Raw genomic sequence first — 10,391 nt, 5'->3', positions numbered from 1 at the left:
TACACAGTTAAGGAGAACCATATCGGTTTAAAGGTTAGGGAGATCTTTTGGGACTGACAGATAGTCACAGAAGGATTATATTAATTAAAAAGATGCTGTTAACAAATCACTGATTATAACCAATTCCATAGATATTACGATGAGTAATAATTTTATGATCATATGGACGTACAGACTCGGACATATTCTAGTTATGTAGTAGCTGTGCTCCGTGTAAATGCCTGATATTAGGATTGCCATGTAGATGAGTAATATTTATTCTCTTAGAGTCGTCCGGCTTATATGTCCATACTAAACAGCGATAATAAATATTTTGTTTTTTGTTTATCAGCCAAAGTCCATTTGTATCTAAGAACAATAAGTAATTTACTAATTTATAAACAAACAAGGTTAATTAATTTAAATTTGATGTTTTGAAAATTTTTAAATCCATTAATAAATGAAGAAGATATATCTGGGCCTATTTTGCTAAAATTTCTATTCAACAATTTTTTATGCACACCCCGGCTCTTTTACTTCCTCTCCCCTTTTACTTCCTACTTCCTTAATAAAGCCATATACCAACTTTTCCCCATTATCTAAACATAACCCCTCTTCCTCAGGAAGGAGGATGGCAATGACGATTAAAATAATTTACATTCTTTCCCATAATATTTGCTACCTATTAAAGGCAGAATTTTATACATAAAAATTAAGGGGAAGATTTGTTTATAATTAATTATCCTATCCCCGTTTCCCTGCCTCTTTCTACTATACTCAACTACTCCCCCCCACCCCCCTACTTAATTTCCCCCACCCCATCCAGGGGGAAGTGGAGTGTTGTGGAGGTCGTGTTTTGGTTTAGTTTACTAGAGGTTGTCAGCCGGCCTCCACAGAAATTCTGTGTGTGTTTATAATATTTTGAGTGTGCGTGTGTGTGAACTGTGAATGTTGTTGTGACTGCATCCAAGTTGCACACTGAAAAAATGCACTTTTCACAAATCTTGCCAAAACTTAACTTGGGCTAATTTCAACATCTCCGCAGCCTGATTAGTTGTTTATGTGATATCTTTCCTTTTACCCCCTATTGCAAATCAGCATTATTTTCCTGTTACCAGCTGACTTTTTTTTTGCAAATAATAAACCGCGGCAAACTCGCATAACCCGCGAAAATAGCTAAAGTTAAAGTGTAAGCTAATGAAAACTAGCACAGTATGCTAAAATGGAGAAAGGTGTCCTTGTAAGGGTTTTAAGGGTAAGTTATTCTTTTTTTAAAATATCTTAGTTAAAATAAGTCATTTGATAATATTATCTTTTATTTCTGGCATTTCAACTTAGCTTAGATTATAAATTTGTCTAGATCATTAAATTCTCATCGGTCTTATTATAAAAAATCTAAACTGTTAAAATAGTCTATAGAGATATATTTAGTAATGAAAAATAGACATTACCCTATTTACTTTGTTATATGTCAAAAAAGATTTGTTAATTAATCTCTATAATACATAATTGTTGGTTTAAAATAAGAACATAAATATAAAACAAAATTTGTACTTAATAGACAAGCAAAAAATATAAATGTTTAATTAATTTCGCTGTTGAGTCAAAAATGTTAAAAAAATTAATTCTTAAACGTAAAAATGAGTATTTGAAGACGAAGAAAGTCGCTCAAAAAAAAAATTCTGATGTCATAAAAATTAGGGGTTAGGAGAGGAGGTGTGGGAAATAAAAGACATGGATAATCCCTCATTTTTATGACGTCACATGGTGATTTGTTGAGAGTCTTTCTTCGTCTTTTGAATATTTTTCAAGGAAGTTTTTAAGAGGTCTGTTCTGAGCAATAAATCTCAGCAACTACATCACTAATTGGATTTTACAGGCCTTAACGTGGTTTTAAGCTATTTTACACCCCTAGTAGTACAAATATTCAATTCTATTTGTGAAATAAAAAGAAAAATGTCTACATTTTGTATGGGAGAATGTATAATTAAATTATCTTATATATTTCGCCCCACTGCATTGCAGTCAGTTACAATTAATAACATTTACATATAAGAAAGATGTGTTAATACAATTTTTTTTGCAAACATAGTTTTGTATTCTCAGCCCAAAAAAATTAAATGAAAATTCTGTACCAATTTTCTGACATATAAACTAAAATTAGATAACTGTGATAAAGACTTTATATTTTCGTTCAATTGTTAAAAAAAATTACAAGGAAGCTTTAAAAAGTGTCTCAAAAATTCAGTTACTTGACGTCATAAAATGAGGGATCATCCATCTCTTTTTTAGGGGGTTTCTTTCCCACTTATCATTAATGACGTCATATGGCTGATTTTTTAGACACTTTTTAAAGCTTCATTGAAAGTCCAATAGTAAAGAATACTAAATTTTATGTTCAACATGCTTAAAATTTCCAAAACTCACTGTTTAGGATTAATCATTAAGTACATATGGTATAGTTGCAGTCTAGCTACTCAAGAATATAATTTGTCTCTAATCTTATAAATAAGAGAACTCTGTTAAACGTTTTATTAGGTTCAAATTATTTTTTATTTACATTTCCCGTAAGTCTTAAAGTCTACAAGTCTGGATTTTGTAGTTATTCTATAAAGTAAATACAACCCATTTCGACAGTCAATGTCCGAGATCTTTAGCTTTACAGAAAAAACTTACTAGTTTTACTACCTGTGTAATTCTAGTGGATGCGTCCCTACCATCTAGAGGCTCTCAATTCGAAGATTAAAAAATAGCAAAATACCACCTAATTCTTAAATTAAATAGTCCAAACTCAATCTAAAATAGAAAACTTGATCGGCTACGTAGTTAGTAAAATTAAGCTATAGATAAATAAACCAAACTACTTAAGATATTCATAATTTATCACATAAGCCATTTATCTCTAATAATATTAACTCTAAAAAACAGTTATGCCATACTGAAAAGTAATTATCCTTGTATTTGTTATATAATTTGCACACATACTTCATTTGTGTATCGATTATTGTACTTGGTAATTAACAGCGAACATAGCTATTTCATTATTGTTTCTTACATACCTATTATGTATGTAAATACATTTTAAGTAAAAGAGTCTTTAATTTGTAAAATTAGAATATTTGGGTATAGTCCCTTTCGTGAAAACGCCTCTTAATGGGTGTTTCGTCATATTTTGATAGGTTAGGTTTAAGTTAGGTTAGGCAATTGGCTCCGTAAAGTTAGAGCCCTCACAGGGGCTAGAAGAAGGGGAAAAGCTACTGTGAAAATACGACGAAACGCCACTTAAGAGGCGTTGCCATGAAAGGGACTATACACAAATATTTAAATATGATGTGTTTTTAAATTAAATTTGATAATAACATAATGTTTTGAAATAATTCCTAGTAAACTAAATATCTAAAATTAGAATAGCCTTAACCCATCCCGTGAAAATTTCCTAAAATGAGAACTCCATCAGTTCATTGGTTAGTAAAATCTCACAAAAGACATATGTACAAAAATACTTACTACTTTATATAATAGTATAAGTAGGTAAGCTAATAATAATGAATGAAGACGAAGAAAGTCCCTAAAAAAATCAGCATGCTACGTCATAAAAACGAGAGATTAACCATCTCTTTTTTAGGGGCTTTCTTTCCCGCTCCTCCTCTCCTCATCCCTCATTTTTTTGACGTCATTGAGGAACTTTCTTTGTCTTCATAATGAATTACATAACAATTAAGTATTAATATACAATACATAATTGATCACTAATCAACTATTGATTTTGAAATAATTAAGCACCTTGAACTTAGCAAAGCGTTTAACCAAAATTTATTTATTGACTTATTGGAACAACAATAATTTTCAAGGATACTAAAGGGATAAAACAAAGGACGATATATTAATATACTTCTTCAATGATAAAAAAAAAACAAAATTACCCCTTTCGTAGATTAAAATAATTGGTTGAAAAATTTGGACAATACTAGTTTGGAACCAACCAATCAAATTAAAAAAAAAAACTACCCAGTTTTTTAGCCAACGAATAAGTAGTTATAAAACTTTGGTTAACATTCCAATGTCCCCTCCCTCCCTAATTAATAATATTTTTTAAAGAAAAATCTTAAACATCCATTAAACAGAGGTAAAATTTTTTAAAAACGAAGCTTTTCTATAATTAGGGTAAGTCCGTACGTCCGAGACAGATAGCTTTTTTGTAAATTTAAGCATGTTAGAATTGTCTTGCATGGTGATTCGTGTAGTAGTTAGGTACTATTTGGAAAGCGTAGCAACTCTATAATCGTTACCAAAATGTCCGTACGTCCATTTTAAACATGTTGATTTTTCTACTATTTCAACAACAAATTTCTATGTGATCTAATTATCCGTTTGATCTGATTTTTGGTATATTGATTCCTGGGACAACAAAGAACAATATTATAAGCGAAGTAACTCTATAATCAAGTCCTAAAAATGTAAGTATTAGACTATAAAAGTTTTAAAGATTTTTAATCAATATAATAGATTTGAAATCTGCATAAAATTTTAAGGATTTTTTATAAAATTCGTTTTTTATATAATTCTTTATTTAAAGGCGCAAATACGATTTAATTTAATAAATTTTGACCAATAGGATAGCTGGATTGGAAACTACCTACGCTCTAATTGGTTGAATGATGTACGTCACTTAAGCTTCTCCAATCAGAGCGCAGATAGTTTTCAATCCACCAATCACAGATCTCAAAATTATTTAACTTAATTTGTATTTGCGCCTTTAAATAAAGAATTATATAAAAAAACTAATTTTATAAAAAATCCTTAAAATTTTATGCAGATTTCAAATCTATTATATTGATTAAAAATCTTTAAAACTTTTATAGTCTAGTAAGTATGTCCATAAACATTATCCTGTATCAAGCAGTTTTTCAAAAATTTTATTTACAATTTTGCTTTGACTCTTATACTATTATATTCTGATTATTTAGTTCTGACACTATACAAGTGTTAATGTCCGTTTGTCCTACCGTTTCAGTGCTTCTTTTTTATGGATGTTGTCATCCTTTTTTTTTAAACGCCTAAGGTTAAAACAAAAATGTAAACGTTGTACCTACCAAATATTAATTTAAATATTTTAAATTACTAAGCTTTTAAAAATATTAAAATTTTAAGTTTGATAAATAGTTGACGTGCATGCACAAGCTTAATATGAGCAACTATTTAACTTATAGAATACTTTAACCATCTTTACTATAAAGTTTTAAAAGTTGAACATGCCCTATATACATCACTATTTAATCCTCTCTTCACTACATATTTATACAAATCTTGGATTATAAATTATAGAAGTTCTATTTTTAATCTACAAATAATCTGGAATAACCAAGATCCAATTATTCACAGGGAAAGCTTCACTGAAGAAAAAACGCGCAAAATAGGTTCTTTTCGCGCATTTCTTTGCACTGCGAGATAATTATGCATTATTGATTTATGGCTATGTCAGATTATTTGTAGGCCTTCTTATGCCTCTTAAAACAGTGTGCGGGGATGATCTGTACGTTCAGCCGTTTGGCAGCTAGCAACCTTTAAAATTAATAGATTTTTGGAAATATTGCTTACCAGCAATATTTTACCGTGAACTGCAGTAGATCCGACTTTTTAAATTATTCTTCATTCTGACTTTTGTCTTTTGCTCATATTCGAAAAAATATTACTTACATACTGTTCATTATTATTCTTTAGCCTGTTTATTAGAAAGGATTTTAACTAAAACCATGGTTACATGTATATAGAATCTTTACATAGAGTTATCTACCTAGATTATATTCTATACAAATAATCTTAGACTTAGTATAGTTGGTAAATAGTTGATGCAAGGAGAAATATTTCTTTACAAAGTTTATAAGTTATTGCAACCAACTTGATAGACACATTTACATGTTAAACATAGAGGTATTATGTTAGCATTTAATTTTAGTGTGTTTTGTCGACAATATACAAATATTAAAAGTGCTCATTTCAACGCTGATAACCATGTAAAAAAATTTAAACAATAATGTAGTTAATGTCATTGGACTATCAAAAAGTTGATATTATGTCGAAGTAAATACTGTCAAAAAATGACTTAAAAATACCATATCATTTTTGTGTCAGCCACGACTACTTAAAGGCTTATTAAAGCTTTTAATGTCGACTCTGAAATGCATATCAATAGAATGCTAACAGTTTTGACAGAAACTTTAGTAAATATATCTTATATCATGTTGATATAAAAACAACATTGAAGTTAACAGGGTTTATGCAATGTTCGCCTTTAAAAAAAGAAAGTTTTGAATAATTTAAAAGTTTACTTAAATTTTTACTAAATTTTAAAGTCTTCTTTTTAAATGTAAACTTAAAGAATATTTTTAAAAGGCTAAACAGATTTTTGCATTACTTTTCTATTTTTTGAAAATATTAGAACTTACAGACAATCGAATTATAAAGAAGCCTAACATGTTGAAATAAAATATATTTTTTTATACAATGTAGACCAAATACAAAAAAATGTTCAAAACGTATATTAAAACAATGTATTATTAAATGCAAATAAATTTAGATATAAAGCTAAAAATAGAAATATTATGGATGAAAACATCCATAAAAGCAAAGTTCTTGAAATCAGACAAACAGGTTAACGAATATATAGTAATATTAGAGTGTTATTATGAAGTCAGAACCTTATTTTAGGGAAACCTGTCGAAAATAGAATTACTACGTTTTTAAATATTACCAAACTGTTACTAGAATCTTAATGCAAAGATAATAATCGATTAAGCTATTATAACATGCCTAAATTAACAATCAAAGCAGACGGACGGCCTGGTCAAAGATATAGAAAAGCTTTGCTTTTAATAATCTATACATATATTTATATATAAATCTACATAAAGTTTGGATTAGTAATGCTCATAGTTGGCAAACGGATTATTGGTATTATCCTGTTTTTTTAAAGTGGATCATATTAATCCCTTATTAAACCCCTCCCTTATGATATGATCATGCAATGTCAGAAATATTTTTTTTTATTTGTATCAAAACATTACAGGAATCACCACACATAAAACATAAAAAGTTATATTTCTAATTTCCTTCAAAAACCTAAAACTATAAATGATGAAAAGTTGCAGTGGGGGTTTTTAAAGGCTCAATACAAGCATGGTGGAAGTTGGTGATTATCTGATAATTCTGAGATAGAGATAATTCATGTGTATTGTGCACAAATATTAATTGATGCTATCTACATATGTTTAGACGATAGAAATCAATATTTTTGTTTACGCCAACTAAAAAGAAAAACCAATGATCTGTTATAATTTCTTCTTCTTTGATAGGCGTGAGCCTTCAGGAAAAAAAACAATGTAAACGATCGATGTACATTCACAATGATTATAAACAAAATTACTTCTTTTGTGGATGACAAAAATATTTTTAACGACTAGTTAACCAACCAATGAAGAAACCAAAATTTAAAGCCAAAAAAGCCGCCATTTCCCGCGGGTCTAACCCCCTCTAAAAATATATCAATGTTGTAAAGTAAGTAGTTTTAGATAATAAAGCTCATAGAAGCAACATAAGTACATATTTGGCAAAAAAAGGATAATTTTCAAACTATATATGTGTCCTATTTCATTACATCCAATAACTAAACCAAACACACACAACTATAAACACTAAACCATTTAATTTCGAATGTGTTTCTATTAATTTATATACAGAGTGTACTTTCTGTTGTTTAGTGGATTTTTACAAATAACAAAGTTTTATACATTTAGGTCGGTTTTTAGGCGTGTTTCAAACTTTTTCAAAATATTTAATCTACTCAACTACTGTATATTTGAACATATGTTAATCTAACAGAAATATTTAATCTACCCAACTATTTGAACATCTGTGAATCTAACAGAAATATTTGATCTACCCAACTATTTGAACATCTGTTAATCTAACTGACATATTTAGGCCAAGAATAAAGCAAACTTGTTTAATTAGGTTAACATTTATTGGAAGCATTCCTTAGATAACCAGAGGACCAATTACATCCCTACAGGTTCGTCGAATGGGGGTTTAATTAATTTTAATTTTTTTTTATTTCTGAAAGCTCATTTACCTTGCAGGGCTTTCCTAAACCTTATTTAACCTATCCAAATTTTACAGTAAAAGAATCTCAAGTATTTTTTATCTATTCAATATCTAACTTTAGAAGGTTGATAGTTATGTGTACAAATTGATAGTTGATTATCACAACAATAGACTTAGCTCTTGTATTTCTAGCTTTGATTCCTTTATTTTAAACTAGCGGCATCGCCCCTAGCCTCTAGGGGCTGTGCCCCGAGAGGTTTGATCAACCTAATTTTTCGTATTTTAGATTTAAAAAGAAAAAGTAAAAAAAAAAATTTGGGGGGGGGGGGATTTTTATTTTTTTTGGGGGGTTGGGGGTGTCCCACCCCCCAAGAAAATAGCTTAAAACCATCACAGGACCAGTAGGTATATTCCCTGAAGAGTAGAGCCCAATCGGTTCAGTGGTTACTGAGATCTTAAGCTTCAGACGGACAGACAGACGGACAGACGGACAGACAGACATCGTTCTACTTTGTATTATAGATAAAACAAAGTCTTAAAGTCTTAAACAACCATTCTAAGCAGCCAAATAAATATCAGTTATATCGTATTTTTACTTTTTATTATCTTTACTTTTTTTCAATGTGATAAGATATTTGATTCCAACATGACTCCAAATTAAAAGTCTCAAAATCTTAAATGAAAAATATATTTAATCAGAAAAGAATCGATATTCTTAAAATTTACCTAGATAAGAAAATAGTTGGCAATGAATATGGTGAAAAAAGGCCAGTAAGGTGGAAAAAAGTGGCAGAAATTAACTGATTAATATATCACTCTTTCTCATACAATTGAGTTAAAATAGAGTATTTATTTCTTTTTAAAATTAATTTGCGAATTTTTAAAATTCTAAAAAAATGGATTGTTTAACATAACATATCATGATTTACGAAATAATGCTATTCTTTTTGATCATACATCTTTAATCTCTTATGGACATAATTATCAGCCAATTACTATGACGTTTAACTATATAATTATCAAATAATAAAAGTTTTATTACTTTGCTTGATTTTTATACTGTTCATGACACTTTCCATTGATTTATTTTATTAAATTTTATGTTTTACTACATATAAAAGTTCTTAATTTTCATCAAATATGTTTAATTGCTTATAGACATAATTATCAGCCAATTACCATGACGATAAATTATATAATTATCAAATAATAAAAGTTTTATTACTTACTTTACTTGATTTGATTTGCTGTTCATTACACTTTCTATTGATCAGGGATAAGGGATAGGAAACCTGGCCATAAATTAGGTCTCGGCCTGGTTTTGAAAGGGATCATGCAACTTTTACCATTTGCCTAATTTAATGACCTTACTGGCGGACGGCTCATATTGGCTACCGCTCTAAACCAATAGTGTTCTGTGATTTGGGCTTATTTTGTATCAACCAATCACCAATTGGCGGAGCCAATTGGTGATTGGTTGATACAAAACAAGCCCAAATCACAGATGGCGGAAATTTTAGAAGCAGACAATTCTGGAAAAAATAATGATTTCGTCTGCTACGAAAAAATAAATATAAATGGTGTTAGATCACATTAGTTTAATTATTAAATCTGCTTAGAGTTAAACATTAAAAAAGGGCCACATAGAAAAAACAAAAATAATGGGATTATTTTTTTGGAAAGAAGGTAGCTACGAATTTTCATTTGGTAGTTTATAAATTAGATGTTGTATTTTGAATTTTAAAAATTTAGTACGGAGTTGATACAACACCTTCACCCTAATTTTTGTACAATACAACACAGTACAGATATATCATTACATTATATCCAGTATAGTATCCAAAGAACTTGATAGAATGTTACCCAAGTGCATATTTATTTATTTATTTTGAATTTTAATTAGCAATGAAATTTTCAATTAAAATTTTTACTCATTAATAAAAATGCAAATAATACAAACTAAAATCTGTCTGAGGGAAACCCAACGATAGCTTTCTGACAGTTCAAATTACCAAAGTAAAAGATAAAAAATTTTGGGAGAGAAAAAACTTCTTTTTAACAAAAGCCATTAATATATAGGTTTATAAAAAGTTATGTTTTTACTCTAAACTAGCTACCTGAATTTGATTCTATACTTTATCTACACACACACACACAGCTTTTTCATTAGCATTTTATACGAACCACTGCGCTATCCCAAAACTGGTTTATTAGGCTAGAAATAGGCCTAGGCTTGAAATAGGCCTGAAATAATATTTTCCTACGTTTCCCATCCCTTATCCCTGCTATTGATTTCATTAAAAATAACTGTG

At 29.2% G+C, this 10,391-nt stretch overlaps 1 long non-coding RNA gene across 1 annotated transcript in view; it reads left to right on the top strand.

Annotated features, from left to right (window-relative positions):
- Positions 1 to 849: 849 nt before the first annotated feature.
- Positions 850 to 10,391, top strand: part of LOC145314370 (uncharacterized) — a 34,460-nt gene continuing 24,918 nt past the window's right edge. Inside the window, exon 1 of the long non-coding RNA XR_013877741.1 lies at positions 850 to 1,234. This is a non-coding gene — a long non-coding RNA (uncharacterized LOC145314370). The remainder of the gene's footprint in view (positions 1,235 to 10,391) is intronic.

Source organism: Acartia tonsa, chromosome 3 (assembly GCF_053477335.1).
Source record: "Acartia tonsa isolate MP-2025a chromosome 3, ASM5347733v1, whole genome shotgun sequence".
Classification (NCBI taxonomy): Eukaryota; Metazoa; Arthropoda; class Copepoda; order Calanoida; family Acartiidae; genus Acartia; species Acartia tonsa.
Note: the sequence above shows the minus strand (reverse complement) of the source record. Positions and strands in the feature narration are given on the sequence as shown.